The sequence below is a fragment of the Pseudophryne corroboree genome, chromosome 1 (assembly GCF_028390025.1).
Source record: "Pseudophryne corroboree isolate aPseCor3 chromosome 1, aPseCor3.hap2, whole genome shotgun sequence".
Classification (NCBI taxonomy): Eukaryota; Metazoa; Chordata; class Amphibia; order Anura; family Myobatrachidae; genus Pseudophryne; species Pseudophryne corroboree.
Genome location: NC_086444.1, coordinates 179586998 through 179604632, shown reverse-complemented (window position 1 = coordinate 179604632; position 17635 = coordinate 179586998). Strand labels below are relative to the sequence as shown.

Below are 17635 nucleotides of genomic sequence, written 5' to 3'. Positions count from 1 at the left end.
CTTACTTCCAGAGGAAGGACCATAGCCTGCGTTTTTTTTATAGTCTGATGTAACCCATTCCACTTGGAAAGGATCAGACGTTGCAGAGGCCTCGAGTGGTACTGAGCAGACTCCACCATGTCGAATGTCGAAACCATCAATCACACCACACGCATTGCTGCATGAATGGATACCCTTTGACTGTGTAGAAGCACCTGGACCCTTGACTGAATTTTGGATATTTTGTTCAGAGGAAAAATTACTCTCTGAAGACCCGAATCCAACACTGCCCCCAAGTGAGTCATCTGTTGTGACGGAACCGGAAACGACTTTGCCCAATTTATGAGCCAACCGTGTCTCTGCAAACAAGCTATTGTCTCTTGCAGATGACCACGAAGCAATTCCTGACATTGTGCCAAGATTAATAAGTCGTCAAGGTATGGAAAAATTCTAATCCCCTGCCGACGGAGATAAGCCGCCATAACCACCATAATTTTGGTGAACACTCTGGCAGCTTTGGCCAGTCCAAATGGTAGGGCCTAAAACTAAAACTGTTGCTGGAGGATAGCAAACCTGAGATAGCGCTGATGGGACAGTGCTATAGGAACATGTAGGTAAGCATCCTGAATATCCAGTGATACCATAAAATCCTCCGGCTCCATGGCCAAAATAATGGAACGTAAAGTCTCCATATGAAACCGAGGCATCCAAATGTACTTGTTCAGCACTTTGAGACTATGGGCCAGAATGACCCATTTGGCTTCTGAACCAGAAACAGGTTGGAATAAAAACCTTGTCTTCATTGCCCAGGAGGAACTGGAATGATCACTCCTGACTGAAGGAACTTCTGAACTGCCTCTTTCAAAGCTCTGGCCTTCGTCTTCACTGATGACGGGCTGGTACAAAAAAACAAAACTGTGAGGAGGGTGTTTCTTGAAGTCAAACGCATAACCGTGAGATACCGCTTCTTGCACCCAGGCCTCTGTGGTGGACTGCTGCCAGATCTGCGCAAAATGAAGAAGTCGGCCTCCCACCCCAGGGTCCCCCAGGTGGAGGCCTGCAACATCAGGCTGATGGCTTATCTTCTGGCTTGGAAGCTGGCCCTCTGGTAGCCCAATGCTTTTTTAGTCTTACCAGACTTGTCAGATTGAGACTGTTTGCCATATCCCTTTCCTTTTGCTTTTCCTGGAGTCCGAAAGGACCGAAAAGCTGGAAATCTAGGCTTGGATTTGTGTGTGGAAGGAAACATCACTTTCTTGGAGTCTGCTTCTGACTCCAAAATACTGTTTAATTCTTTACCAAAAAGAATATCTCCAGTAAAAGGCAAAGACTTCAGAACCTTCTTGGACTCTGAGTCAGCTTTCCATGTACGTAGCCACACAGCTCTGCGAGCTGCTACTAATGAGGCTTATGCTTGAGAGGCAATTGTACCCATATCCAAGGCTGCTTCATCCTTAAAAATAGCTGCCTGTTTAATATGTGCAATATGGGAATTTTGCTCTTTAGATGCCAATGAAAGATCATCCTCCAATGCATAAGCCCAGGCTGCCACTGCTTTTGCCATCCAGGCTGAAGCCATGGCTGGCCTTACGATTGCCCCAGAGAAGGAGAAAATGGTTTTTAAAAAACCATCTATTTTCCTATCCGTGACATAATTTAATGATGTTGCAGGCAGAGGTAATGTAGATTTTCGCACCAATCGAATTACATGCATATCTACTTTGGGAGCCACCTCCCTTTTTAAACAGTCCCCAGCTGGAAGAGGATAATGGATATTCCATTTATTTGGAATTCTAAACTTCTTACTGGGCGTAGCCCAAGCCTCTTCCATAATTTCTGTCAGCTGGTCTGACCCAGGAAATTTAGTCCGGACTGTTTTGGGATGTTTAAACACAGGTGCCTTAGATTTTAACAAAGGCTCTGCTGCTTCCTCTAAGGATAGAATGGCTTTCATAGCACTAATTCGCTCAAGTATGTCCACTGAGCTGAGACCTTCATCCTCGTCTCTGTATGCAGACCCGGAATCTGATGAGTCCTCATCCTCTGACGAGTCCCCATCTCAAACATGTGTAGAGTGCGAAGATGTTGTTTCATGTCTAAGTGATTTACTTTCCACCGGCCTTTCAGCCTGTTTTTGTTGACAGGCTGCAGATTCCTGGACTGGATGTGATAAACCCCAGGGGGAATGTTGCATGTAAGGGTTAATAGGGTAACCTATCCATAGTATAGGAGCTGGCATTATCTGCTCAGCTATACTGGATAATGACTGTGCAAAAGTAGCCCATGGGGGTTCAACTTAAACCTTTGCCTGCCTTGGGTTATTCAGGAGGCTTTGGTGAAAGTTACAACAGTTTGCACATAATCCATTTTGAACCAGATCCTGAGAGGTTAACTCTGCTTTGCAAGACAAACATAAAATGAGTGTTGGTGCTGCTGTGGAGAGTGTATCCTCTTCACCCTTGCCTCTCTTAGAATAAATAAACCACACACCTGTACAGTGTTAACTACACAATTTGTGACTGAAACCACTTTAAAACTCATTAAAGTGACATTCAATCCGATCCCTCCCTGCTTTGCAACAGCATTGAGGATCGGACTACACAGAAACTAACAGAAATAGTAAAGTCAGCAATCCCACTAGCAATCAGTCACAGGTTATACATTAGTATAATAAGCAATATGAGCACATGATGAACTACAGATACATTTCAAGTATGTAGGAGAAACATATTACTGCATTACCTTATATAAGACTTTAAACGTATTTAGTCACATAGCGAAAGAAACAGCAGCAATAGTTTACAGACTCATATGCATCAGGCACTTATCCAACTACTCGTACTTAATGGTAGGTAGAGAATTAGTGCTGTATCACCTGGCTCAGGAGAGTGGGATACAGGGAGACTTCACCCCGCTTCCAAGATTGATCAATACGTTAGTGAACGCTGAGTGGATCCAGATGCTAATAATGTACACCAACGCCCAGTGAACCTACAGTTAACACAGACGCCCAAGTGAACACCGACGCACCAGTCACACAGACGCCTATGCTGCGACTGGGTCCTTTTAGATACACAGCGTCTCAGACGGAAGCGGGAAATAAATTGATGGTGGGAGCCTCGGAGGAAACTGGTAATGAACAAAAAAACAACTGGATTGCCTGAGCCAGGAGGCAGGGTTATAGGGGACTGGCCCATTGCATTCTGGGAGGCCGAAAGCTTTGATAGTTGGTGCCAATCCGCTGTCGCTACCTTATATCCCAATGTTTATCCAGTGGATAACCTGTGGACCCTGCAGGTGAAAATATCAATAAACTACTTAGGGCCTAATTTAAGGTTGATTGCAAAATCTTCCTCTAATGGGCAAAACCATGCGCACTGCGGGGGATGGGGGGGGGCAGAAATAACATGCAGATAGAGTTAGATTTGGATTGGTTATATTGTGTCTGTGCAGGGTAAATACTGGCTGCTTTATTTTTACTCTGCAATTTAGATTTCTTTTTTTGTTGTTGAAATAACGTTTTATTGATTATATAAGCATATAAACAAATAGATACAACGTTGTAACAATAGAAGGCAAATAAGGAACTAGTGAGATATTATAATCAGGAGGGGGGGGCACTCAATAGACATATCAATAAGTAATTGTCACGCTTGCCTCCATGTAGACAGTGCAATTTAGATTTCTGTTTGAACACACCCCACCCAAATATAACTCTATCTGCACATGCTATATCTGCCCCCCCCCCCCCCCCTTCCCTGCAGTGCACATGGTTTTGCCCATTAGAGGAAGATTTTGCTTTTGCGATCAACCTTGAATTAGGCCCAAAATGCGGCTCCTAGTGCTACAGTGCTTAAACCTTTATTTTTAACAAGCGGGAGCATTCTTCTCAGTGGCACCATCTTCCCAGTGATGAGTGATAGTCATGTTCACTAGTCAGAAAAGGCTCTTGCACAGTGCCAGGGTCTTTGCTTTTCAATGTGCAGCATCATCTTCCTATAGAGGTCACTGGAAAGATTGCGCTGCAGAGGATGAGGGTCCTGCTTGCCTTCACAAGGTAAGTATATGCTTTGGGGGGAAGGGGGTGGTGGCAGCAGACCCAGCCCCCCACGAGCCTCTCGAACAAGCTCGGGCAATTAATAAGCTTCCTCCCACCCCCTCCCCCTCTCCGTGCAGGTGCTTGAATAATCATATGCCTATCTCATTGAGAGTGTTCTTCATTTGGCTGGATGTTGTGTAGGGATTTTTCTGTACCACAGAAAGGATCCTGCGATCATCTACCACTCATATCTTCTGTGGATTTCCGGGGCTTTTTGTGTTGCCAAGCTCACCAATGCATTCTTTGTTTCTCAGAAAGTACCAAACTTGATTTGGCCACTCCTGAGGTTCCCTCTATCACGCTGATGGATTTTTTTTTGTTTATGCAGCCTAATGATGGCTTGTGTCACTTACACTGAGAGCTCCAGATCTTTCTCCTGCTAAATCAAAGGAATAGCCCAGACCTGTGCACAAAACAGCTTTTAAATCAATTCTCCAATTAATTTTGTTCCCTTGAAAAAGACGGGGTTAAATATAAAACAATTCCTAAACCCTTCCTGTGAATACCCTCAAATAAAAACTGATAGTCTGCATTTGAAAACCATATTCATATATAGCTACGACTTGAGTATGTTCTGGTATAGAGCTAAAATATAATAAACTGTGTCAGTGTCCAAATATACTGTATATGGACCTAACTGTAAACCCCTCAATTATTTCACCATTCCACACAGCAATAGAAAGAAAGATTCAAATAATACACTGTGGAATGCTCCAGATTTCTGTTGGGGAGATCCAGTAAGCAGCATGGCCCCTATGTGATGTTCAAGAGCGGCACATTGCAATCAGTGACATCGCTAGTTTCTCCTGCAGGGTCCACAGGATAACATTGGGATATGATGAAGCGACAGCGGATTTGCACCAAACGGTCAAAGCTTTTCGGCCTCCCAGCATGCAACGGGCCCGTCCATATATCCCCACCTCCTGGCTCAGGCAAATCAGTTTTTTGTTTGGTGCGGCAGGAGCCGGACCATGGTCAAAGGGCTGCTGATTTTTAGCAGCCATAAGCTTTTTTATTTTATTTATATAGTCTTACTATTTTTTCTGAGTGATCTTTCTAAACAGTGTCTTATATGTACCTTAGAAAGAGTTGCTCCAACAACTCCCCGCCGGGTTGCGACAATGCTTACCCACGAGTACAGTGCTGTTTCGGCGGGCGTCTGTGTTGGATGAACTAGCAAGTCCAGCAGACGTTATCATGCTGTGGCCGGAGCACGCGGAGAAGGTAAAGCATCGGTTCCGCTTAGAGGGGAACACGCACACAGTCGCACTGTTTTGGGAGGAGACTACCTAACAGTCGCTGACGCGGCTACCATCGAGAGTGCACCAGCGCCAGGCCTCAGGGATCATAGGCTCCAGGGGTAGTATAAGGCCATGATCCCTAACACCCCATCTGGACAAAGGGAGACCCTATTGGATATCAGATTGGGAAATTCTGACAATGGATGCCAGCATTCAGGGCTGGGGAGCAGTGTCAGGAAGAAATTGCTTCCAGGGTCAGTGGACCAAGGAAGAAAGTTGCCTGCCAATAAATATATTGGAACTCCGAGCCATATACATGGCATTGATTCAGGCAAAGTCCAGATCCGTTCGGACAATGCGACGGCAGTAGCGTACCTCAATCATCAGGGAGTAACTCACAGTCGGAAAGCAATGAAAGAAGTAAGTCACACTGTACTCGTGGGTTAAGCACTGCCGCGACCCGACGGGGGAGTTGTTGGAGCGACTCTTTCTAAGGTACGTATAAGGCGCTGTTTAGAAAGATCACTCAGATAAAATAGTAAGACTATAAAAATGAATAACAAAAGCCAGTGCCGTAACTAGACATTTTGGCACTGTGTGCAAGAAACAGCATCGGCGCCCCCCCTTTATGTAAAATAGGGGCAGTGTGCGCTGCAGGCGCATGGGAAAAATATAGAGGCGTGGCTTCATGGAGAAGGGGTGTGGCCACAAAATAATACCAATTCATATTACAGTGCATAGTAGTCTCCATTATTCAAATTACGCTGCACAGTAGCGCCACTACACCAGGTAGAGCCCCTTTTACACATTACGGCAGACAGCGTCCCCTTTTTTACACATTACGGCAGCCAGTCCCCCTTTGTACACATTACGGCAGACAGCGTCCCCTTTTTTACACATTACGGCAGACAGCATCCCCTTTTTTACACATTACGGCAGACAGCGTCCCCTTTTTACACATTACGGCAGACAGCATCCCCCTTTTTACACATTACGGCAGACAGCGTCCCCTTTTTATACATTACGGCAGACAGCGTCCCCTTTTTACACATTACGGCAGACAGCGTCCCCTTTTACACATTATGGCAGACAGTCCCCCTTTTTACACATTATGGCAGGTGGAGCCCTCTTTTACTCATTACGGCAGGCAGAGTACCTTACAACCCCCCTACCCTTAGGCTGTAATGTAGTGTACTTTAGTGTAGTGTAGTGTAATGTAGTGAAGTGTAATGTAGTGAAGTGTGTGGGAAGCCACTTACATGATTTCTCCTTCTTCCTGTGGCTGTGCTGCTGCCGGCTCCTGACCCAGCACTCCCTCTGTACACTGCACTGCAGGCCAAGAGAGGGGGCGGGCCGCGGGAGCGCAGCACAGGGGGACCAAGAGAGGGGGCAGGCCGCGGGAGCACAGCTGAGCACACGGGGGCGAAGAGAGGTGGCGGGCCTCTGAAGCGCTGTACACGGGGGCCGATGAAGGAGGGGCCGTATGAGCACAGTACACAGGGGCCAAGAGAGGGGGCGGGCCGCGGGAGCGCAGTAGACAGGGACGGGCAGTGGGAGCGCAGGCAGTGCCAGATTAAGGTCTTCATGGGCCTGGAGCTGCAATTTCTGAAAGTGCCTATTGTGTGTCACCTCAGTGGGGGTGCGGCTACTGATAAGGGGTGTGGCCAGTGCGGTATATATATTAATATGTATATATGCACATAGTGAGGCAGCAGTCACAAAACAACGTCCAAGATAGCCAGAGGTGTGGGATGCTGGATGAACTCAGACATTTTTTTAAAGCAACAATCATTTACAAGGCATAATTTTGCCTTGTAAATGATTGATTGCCCCTTTAAATAAATGTCTGGGTGTGTCTGGCATCCCGCACAAACTCAAGCGCTATTACATCTCAGTCTGCATCATAGACTGATTTTTCGGTCCTTTATTAGACTTTCTTTGATAATGGTCTAATAAAGAACTGAAACGACAGACTATAATAAAGACTTGAAGTCATTTTGTTGGAGTCCGCGTGAGTGCCACCTCACTACGTTCATATATTGAAATAGACTCTTCCATTAGGAGGGCACCCAGGCGAGCTATTTTAAGGAAGTGGCGTGCCGGTTTTGTGCGGGGGGTGTACAGACATACACATATATTTATACATAGACATAAAAATAAAATAAAATATATATATATATATATATACACACACACACACGTCTATGTATAAATATATGTGTATGTCTACACAACATCTGCCCCCAAGGCACTGAATTTTAATATATGGTTTCTATGTGTGTGTCTGTGTGTGTATATATATATATACACACACACACACACACACACACACACACACACACAGAAACCATATATTAAAAGTCAGTGCCTCAATTAAACTTACATTAGCAGCGCAGCAGCCACCAGGACTGCCACCTCAGGAGGACAAGCAGTCATCCTGCCGGGATCAGGCCGGTTTCACAGAGCTGTCTGCTGGGCTGGAAGACATTGTACTGCAGTGCTGTGCTGTTTCCTTCAGGGCACCGTGGTGGTGGCGGCGGAGCATGATTTCACACATCCTGACATCAGTGTGTAAGCGGCACAGGGAGGGCTGAGCGAGGGCCATTGCGCCGTCTTGAATATCAGTATACAAGTATATGCGGGCGGCGCTGCAGGAGTGGGGTTGCGCGCGGCTGGGGTGCAGGGGCTTGGACGACCTGTGGAAAGCTGCCGTAGCAAGGAAAATGTTTTCCTGTCTACAGCAGCAGCTCAGCAGATGCCGTGGGCCTATTTTAATGGGGGGCATGGAGCTGCAGCTCCATCCGCCCCATTGTTAATCCGGCTCTGACCGCAGGGGGAATATGCGCTCTAACTAGGTGTGCGCTGTGGGCAATGCCCCTTCTGCACACACCTAGTTATGGCGCTGACAAAAGCTTATGGCTGTTAAAAACCAGCAGCCCTTAGACCATGGTCCGGCTCCTGCCGCACCAAACAAAAAACTGATTTGCCTGAGCCAGGGGGCGGGAATATACATGCTGGGAGGCCTGAAAGCTTTGACTGTTTGGTGCAGATCTGCTCTCGCTCCACCATATCCCAATGTATCCTGTGGATACCCTGTGGACCCTGCAGGAGAAATAGACACTATCTTTAGATGACAGTAGACTCTGCAGTTGAAGTAATTAGAGTATGGAAAGAGGGATCCATGTAGATCCCTCCCTCTTATTCAGTCTTCTCTATACATACTGCCCACATGTGAAAATTTTCGCCACTACATATTTTTTTTATTTCTAATACAGCAGTGAGTGAGCATCACGTTGATGATGGTGATGACTACTGTATCATTACTGCAGCCAAGTCCCTTTACCCTCACTGTATATCTGCACTATACATTGAGTTACACTTTATCTAATACTATAAACTGCAATGGCTGGTGAATCTTGTGCTATTACATTTGCGTGCATGTCTTATTTGCTTGCATTAAGTCAGCATTCTTCATACATTTATATATTGATACTTGGCAACATAGCAAGTGCACATAATATAGCAGCTTGCTACTCTGTCTTGTAGAATAGTGCACATTCTATAATAGGACTATCCAGTTAGCTATTATATTACTAATATACAGTAACATCAACCACGCACATTTCTTATAAAACATGCTGTCATTCAGTAGTCCTCATATTAAATATTTTATTACTGTGCGAAAATGTTTTATAACTACAGTGCTCACTGTAAACTCTCCTCTTTGTCAATGGATATTTTATGAGAGATGATTTTTTTGTTATAACTCAACAAAGTAAGCAGTGCGGGTGAAGCATCAGCCCTACAGCAAAGAACAACTGTTTGACTATACTACCATCTACTGTTCACTCTGCCACATATCTGACTCCAGGATACAATGCCTGCTGCTAATACAGAAGTGTCCTCATACGCCTTGCCTCAATACACCACGCAGCGGGAGATGCCTGGCGTGAGTGAGCTGACAGGTCCCGTGCAACCTCGTTAGCATCTGGTGTCTTTTTTTTTTGCTGAAAACGCATCTTATTCGCATTGCTATGCAAGCAGACTCTGCTGATTAAAATTATATGCAGTATGCCTATACTCTCAGTGTGACCGCTGCTGTATCTGTATACTAAATGCTACACTACAGTATTTTCTAGGAACCACGTACCAGTTCATATGCAGACGCACACAGAAAATAGGCATGCCAGATATCATATTAATCTGCATAAACTGCTTATGCGTTCTGCATTTTAATGGAAAAGTTGCACATAAAAAAACGCTCAACGCTACAGTGTCACTAGAAGAACTGTTCAATGTGCAGGGAAACTAGATGTAAGTGGACACATCTGTTCATGCAATCAATATTAGGATTACAACAAGTAGCTTATATGGGTATCTATATGTTGTTCTTTAAAGCTGGGCAGAAAAAAAGCAATGAACTGCAAGTTTTTAATTATAATTGCAAAAGTGACTTCTTAATTGTCTGGTATAAAGTTTAAATATAGGTGTAAACATTTATAAATTAAGTGCTTGAATTTCAATCTTGGCAACAGAAGAAATCCCAATATCTTGCCAATGTGGTTTCCTTCAGCTTTCTGAGGATGCCCAGATTGTTCTAAACCAGGCTTGTCCAACCCGCGGCCCGCGGGCCGCATGCGGCCCAGGTCGGCTAGTAATGCGGCCCAGTGCAATTTTTTATTTTTTAAGAAATTCTAAAGTTTCAAGTTACACTGCCGGCGCTTGCGGTCGGGGCACGTCACAACGGTGACGCCAGTGCGCTTCACCCGCCCCATCCATTTTTTTTTTTTGCAGAGTACGGACACCACATGTGAAGCTGAGCCGGCCCCAGCAGGCTGTCAGCACATCCTGATTGGATTGCTGCCGCTGGGACCAGCACCAGCTCACGCCCTCTCCGCTGTCAGTCACAGTGTAGCCCTCCTCCGCTGCATAGCGGCACACGTGAGTAGAGGAGCACAGCGGAGAAATTGGTTCTACAAGAACTCGTAAGTGAGCCGGGGGGGGGTGTCTGAAGTCCGTGGCCGCGCCGCTGTACAGTGTCCGGGGGGTGGGAAGATCTGAAGTCCGTGGCCGTGGCCCGCGCCGCTGTACAGTGTCCCGGGGGGGGGGGGGGGGGGGGGGAGAGAGGAGGTCTGAACCGCTGTACAGTGTCAGGGGAAGGGAGGTTCTGGTCTGAAGTCCAGCGCCACGCCGCAATACAGTGTCCGGGGGGTTTCTTGGGAGCTGGGATGGACTATATGTCCAGCGCTGCAGCAGTAAAATGAGGCCGGCGGTGTCTAAACTCCACAGTGCAGATTGGTTCGGGGGGAGGGGGTAACGAGGATGAAGTCAGGTGCCACTGCAGTACAATGTGTCCGGGAGGAGGGGGGGGGGGGGTTTGGGGTCCGCTGTCAGTCACAGTGTAGCCCTCCTCTACTTCATAGTGGCACACGTGACAGCAGCACGGAGCTCAGCCCAGCGGGAGACATTTGTGGGCCCTTGAAGAAGCACAGTGTGGAGGGAGGGGGGGGGGGGGAGGGATAGGAGGAGGAGAGGAAGAGGACTACAGTGTGCGTGTGGGGGGGGGGGGATGCATTGGTGGCTGAGAAACAATGTCAAACATCTCACTAACTTCATTTCCAGTAAGTTTAATATGTTAACTATGTTTTCTATGGTTTTTTTGGATGATCAAGTATTGTTACTGTTATTTTATTTTACGTGCGGCCCAAACCAAATTTTCATCTTCTAATGTGGCCCAGGGAAGGTGAAAGGTTGGACACCCCTGTTCTAAACCTTCCTTTTACATTACAAAGCCTTTACGTTGCCGGATTCAATTAGCCGCGCTAATTACAGCAGGGTGTGGCAGTGGTTAGGCTATTTAATTGCAGCCTGCAAAAATCCACGGTAAGCAGGGCTTTCCTGCCCTTATCGCGGGTGCCCCAACCTACAGCTTTGGGCACTTATCCAGGAATCTATGGGTTAATGCACATTAGCTGCAGGTTCACCATGACTCCGGGCATTACAGTCTAGGGCTTCAAGCACTTTTCCTTGCACTGTAATTAGCGTGGCTAATTGAATCCGGCAAAATCGCTTCTCGGCCTTTTGGCTAAGATCAAGTGTAGTACCTGCTCGAGGGAAACACTTGGTGGAGTACCTGTTCTTACACTAGGAGCGTGAGAGGTTCCTAGATGTGGAATGGAGAAACACCTTGTGGAGTACCATGCCGGGGTGTGGCAAGGCCTCTGGTCGAGAGTGGAGAAAAACCGGGCTTAGTATCCGTTGCCTTCTTGGGGGTTGAAATAGGACCCCCTACGTGGAGCAGGAACGGCCTGGTCTAGTATCCACTCTCGTACTGGGGGTTGACCCTGGCACAGACTGGGTATGAAGCTTGGTCTGGCTGAGAGGTCGGGAGCAACTAGAAGCTCGAGGTGATATGTGCCCCTGGTGCTGGAAGAGCCAGGGGTGCCGGAACCTGCACTGGTGATGTCTGCCCACCTTTGCACAAGTATGGCACTTTGCACTATTCACTTCCCCTACTTCTGTTGCACCTTTGTCCTTTGCCCTGGCCTTTTGGCTAGGGCAAGGATCATATTTTATACCCCCCCTGCCCCCCCCCGGCCTTCTGGCTGGGGCTTATTTATTTATTTATGCACGTGTTTTGCACCTGTGTAACACACTAGCACTTATTTTTTTGTATAGTTTTGTCACGTATCGTTTTTTTGTTTGGGGTTTAGGTGAGACCCTTATGGGCCACCCTCTGCCCAAGTTGCCGAGGCCCTCTCCTTTTGGGGAGGGCCAAAGGCTGTTTTCGATCCCCAGGGGGAAGCTTCGGCCAACCTTGGGGATACACGAGGGTCCCTCTGCGCTTCGGCAAGGAGGGACCCACAGTCCCTTTTTCCCCTCAGTAGGCCTTTTGGCTCTGAGGGATAGGGGAGTAATGGGGCCCTTCTCCTTTCGGAGAGGGTCCAAGAACCTATGCCCCCAGCACGTTTGGTCACAGACACTGGGTGAAGAAGCACCGCATCTCGGGATTCAAGTAAGTAGAAAAAAAAAAAATTGAATCCGGCAAACTTATGCCGCAAGTTTTTTTTTTTGTATAATCTGTTTTTATTGTAACAATACAGACTTACAACAGGTTGTAAACATTTCTGGGTAACAATCAAAGCGAGATAATATGTCAACATGAGCGTACATATATTGATAATCGCATATTCCATACAGTTATAGTCTGCATTAACATTTTGGGTTAAAGAAGTAAAATAAAGAATAGGTGTATAATATGTGAAAAGAGAAAGAAAACATCACAGAGGTGAGGTGACTGAACCGAGTATGTTGTGGTGAGGAGAGTAGGATATGTGCAATGTTTCAATGATTAAGTTTATTCGTCTAGGACCCTATACAGGTTGAGTCAGGGAGGTATTTCCGTCTTCTGCTCTATTTTACAGAGGAAATGTAAGTCTTATATGAGTCCGATGTTTTATAATCTATCCAAGGCCACCACAGAGCAGTAAATTCCGAGCGCCTGTCTTCGGCGCTCATTAAGACATCTTCCATGTTCATGTAATAATCTAGTCTAGAAAACCAGGTATGTCTTGTGGGGGGACTGGGAGATTTCCACATTGTGGGGATCACTGCTCGTGCGGCGTTGCCTAGGTGTCTTAATAGCGATGACTTGTAGGTAGAAATTGGGGTAGTGGAATGATTTAGTAACCAAAAGGCCGGGTCAGATGGGACAGGAGTATGTAAAACAGCACCAGATATAGAAATTACGTCATCCCAGTAGTTTTTTATAGAGGGGCAGGTCCACCAGATGTGTAATAGAGAGCCTAGGTCTCCACGACATCTCCAACAGATAGGTGATATGGATGGGGAAATGACGTGTAAGAGAGTGGGGTGTCTGTACCATCTCATCAAGATCTAATATTGTGTTTCTCTAACCTGGATACAGATGGAGCTCTTATGTGTTTTAAGAAAGATAGAGTTCCATTCCTTGTCTGAGAGTGAGATGTTTAGATCCCTCTCCCACTTTTGAATAAAATGGGGAGGTCAGGGAGTCAGATGCACTTAGGAGTTTGTACAGGGTGGAGACAGTGTGTACGGGAGTCATAGGAGCCACACACATTTTTTCAAACGCGGTCAGCTCCCTTGAAGCCTCACGATATGCATTATCTGTGTATAGGAAGTGTCGGACCTGTAGGAACTTCCAAAAATCTGTCTGTGGGATCTCCCATTTCTCCCGTATCTTCGAGAATTGTTTAATCCCAGATGGGTGGACCAACTGCCCCACTCTAAAGAGTCCCTCTAGCGCCCAGTTTTGATAATATCCCAGTGAGAGGCCAGGTGGAAAGTTTGGGTTGCTGAGAAAGGAGGTGAGGGGGCCAAAGACAGAAGAGATATATGATCTTCGTCGTGTCCCCTTCCAAAAAGAAAGTGTAGGAGTAATGGTCGGGTGAGGGCGTTGTAAGTTGGGCAAGATCGGGAGCCACGGGAATATTTCTGGGAACAATTGTATGCATAAACTTTCCAAGACCACCCATTGTTTAATCTCTCGGCTCCTGGTCCAGTCCAAGACTCTGTTTAAGAGGATTGCTTGGTAGTAAATTTTAATATCTGGGAGCGAGAACCCCCCTTTTTGAGGTGGTCGAGTCAGGATAGATCCACTGATCCTGGGTCTCTTACGACGCCAAATGAATTGCTGAATCAAAGATCTCACAGTCTGGAACCAGGAGTCGGGGATCTGGATTGGTAAGGTCTGAAGGAGATAAAGCAGTTTGGGTAACGTATTCATCTTTACAACGTTAATTCTTCCTAGCCAACAGAGGTTATGATACTGCCATCTGCAATAGTCATTTCTGATGGCTTGGAGAATAGGGTGGAAGTTCAGTGACAGTAGACGTGAGGGGTCGCTGGATAGTTGAACTCCCAGGTAAGTGATGTGGGAGTCTCTCCACTGAAAGGGAAATGTCGCTTTCAAATCGGTTAAGACCGAATGGGGGACGGAGATATGAAGGGCGTAGGATTTGGATGTGTTGATTTTAAAACCCGACATGGAGCTAAAAATGTCCAGCTCGCTCATCAGGTTGGGGAGCGAAAGCGCCGGGTCTGTGACCGTTGTTAGCAGATCATCTGCAAATAGAGCAAGTTTATAATCTATATCTCCTACTTGTAGTCCTTTAATCTTGTCATTAGCCCTGATCGCCCTGGCTAGGGCTTCAATACAAAGGACGAAAATCAGGGGGGACAAGGGGCAGCCCTGTCTCGTTCCATTACTGATAGAAAAGTTATCAGAGAGGGTCCCGTTAACCCGTACCTTAGCTGATGGTTGTGTATACAGAGATAATATTCTATGGAGGGCTCGAGGGCCCACCCCAATATGCTCCAGCACCGCTCTCATGAAGTCCCAACTTACTCTGTCGAAGGCCTTTTCGGCATCTGTGGACAACAATACAGTGGGTGTTTTACTGCTAGAGGCCAAATGGATTAAATTGAGGAGTTTGGTCGTATTATCTTTGGCTTCACGACCGGGTACAAAGCCCACTTGGTCGTTATGGACGAGCGACGGGAGGAAGTCATTTAGTCTAAGAGCCATCAGCTTCGCGAAGAATTTGAGATCTAGATTAAGTAAGGAGATTGGCCTGTAACTGGAGCATACTGAGGGGTCCCTCCCTTGTTTGGGAATTACTGTGATATGTGCTTCAAGTGATTGTCTAGAAAAGTGGGTTTCGGCCGATATGGAGTTGAAAGCCTGCAGTAGTTTGGGAGCAAGAACTTCTTTAAACATCTTATAATAGGTGGCTGTAAAACCGTCTGGGCCTGGACTTTTACGCAAGGGGGCGATAGAAATGACATGTTCTACCTCATTTAAAGTGAAAGGTACTTCTAAAGATTCCCGAGCGGATTGTGATAGTTGAGGAAATGCTACATCGGCTAAATATTTCCTGGCTCTCAACATATTGGAGAGGGGATCGTGGGTCTGGGAAGGGTTACCTAGGTTATATAGGGAGTTATAATAGTTTTTAAAGCATGTTGCTATCTCCGGAGATTTAAAGCATATGGAGCCCGTGTTGTTTTTCATTGAAGGAATGAAGGAGGCCAGTCTCTGAGATCTAAGTGCTTGGGCCAACAGTCTACCTGGTTTGTTCCCCCACTTATAGTATTTACTATTACATCTGCGTAGAGTGGCTTGAGTTTTGTTATTAAGGGTGATTCGGAGTTGTGTTCGGGCCGCGGACAACTCCACCAAATCTGATGGAGTCAGGGAGGATTTGTGGCGGGTTTCTAAGGCGTGAATTTTATGTAATAATGTAGTGATCAAGGCCTGACTATTTTTCTTCACAAATGAGCCTAATTGGATTAGTTTACCCCGTATAACACATTTATGGGCCTCCCAAATCGTAATTTTAGACACCTCTCCTGCATCGTTGATATCAAAGTAGTCAGACAATGCCTTATCCAGTTCTGATTTGCAGTACGTATCGTATAGCAGTGATTCATTGAGGCGCCAGGTCCAAGGACCGGGGGTTCGGGAGGGGGTCGATAAGGATAAAAATACTGGGGCATGGTCAGACCACGTGATGGAGCCTATAGAGGCTTCTACAATTAGGGGGAGGTGTCTATGGCCCAAGAATAAATAATCAAGGCGTGAGTAAACCTGATGTGGATGTGAGAAAAAAGAGAAGTCCCTATCGGTGGGATGTGTGACCCGCCAGGAATCAGCCAGTTGAGATTCATGGAAGATCTTCCTAACCTGTCTATGTTTGTGTTCAGAGAATCTCGGGGCTGGGGGAGAAGTGTCTACGGAGGGATCCATGGACCAATTTAGGTCACCCCCTAATACCATTATACCTATTGCAAGTGCTTCAAGTCGGGGAAGGAAGGATCGAAAAAAGGGTACTTGGCCTTGATTTGGCGCGTAGAGGGATATGAGAGTGTATGCTTGGGAAAATATAGTGCACTGGACTACTAGCAACCTCCCTGGGACAAGTTTATGGACCGAGACATTAGATACTTGGAGGGCCTTGGAAAAGATTATGGCGACTCCCTTAGATTTACTGTCAGGGTTATTGGAATAGAAAGCTAAGGGATATCTTTGGTTTACTAAAGAGGGGCCTCGAGCGGAGATCCTAAAGTGTGTCTCCTGAATTAGAGCTACATCTACCTTATCAGATCTTAGTGTCCGAAGTAAATGGGATCTTTTCTCGGGGGTATTGAGTCCCTTTGCATTGATCGAAGTGAATTTAATTACTTTTGAAGTAGACATCACACTATATCGCAACATTAAGAAGCATAGGACTCGGACAGTTCACCAAAGAAAAAGTAAGAAGGTTAAAGAAACCATGAAGAGAAAGGGAGTGAAAAAAAGAGCAGGTTACAAAGAATAGAAACATCATAAACATAGTAACATCCGCAATGGGGAAGTTGGAAGGTATATTAACCAGCATCCCCATGGGGCACGACGGCCGTATGCGGGATCGGGGTAAGGGAGTCACCCCTACAAGCACTATTGTAACATAAACATCGCGATAGTGCAAAACCAATTTAATAAGGTTTATAACAACCGATAATAATATTCATCGGTGGATACAGGTACTCATCGTCTACTAGAGTCTCGTCGCTGAGCTCCGGGACCAAGAACAAGACCGGGGGGGGAAAGGGTAGGGTACAATACAACGAGGTCAAGTTGGCACTATGCCGTGTTTGGCTTGTCTCACCCGGTACCTTAAAGTCAAGATATTCAGTTCTCACACAGAGAACCGCAGAGTTCCTTCAGCGAGATAGTGGGAAGTAATTTCTTCAGGCGGGGGGATGATCCTGACGTGGAGAAAGTGGATTTGAGGGTTTCTTTTGAGCACTGCTGACCACTTGCCATGGTTCCCCTCCTCTTGATGGTTGTGGTGGATGTAGATCTGGGGGGGCAAAGTCCCAGTCTGGGATCTTTAAAGATGGGAGGCCGAGACCGGAGCAGAAGGTTGGGAGGTCAGATATGGTGTGGAGAGAGTGTATTTTGCCAGAGGAAGATACTTGTAGGTTGAAAGGGAAACCCCATCTATATTTCAGCTGTCGCTTGCGGAGTTCATCTGTCAAGGGGCGAAGAATCTTCCTTTGTTGTAGGGTGTGCCAGGAGAGATCTTGAAAAATGGAAATAGGGTCGCCGTTGTAGTTCAAGTCATCAATACGACGCGCTTTATTCATGATTTCTTCCTTCTGGGAGTAATAATGCAGGCGACATATGACGTCTCGGGGTCGATCGGAGGAAAGCCCCCTTGGTTTTAGAGCGCGGTGGGCTCTATCAAATGTTATGGCGGTGGTTGGGTCTTTGCCCATAATTGTGTTGAAG

At 46.4% G+C, this 17635-nt stretch overlaps 1 protein-coding gene and 1 pseudogene across 6 annotated transcripts in view; one reads left to right on the top strand and one right to left on the bottom strand.

Moving 5' to 3' along the window:
• ATG10 (autophagy related 10) overlaps positions 1 to 17635 on the bottom strand; it is a 418616-nt gene that overhangs the window by 47276 nt on the left and 353705 nt on the right. The window lies entirely within an intron of this gene.
• Positions 11385 to 11457, top strand: LOC134960989 (U2 spliceosomal RNA; annotated as a pseudogene).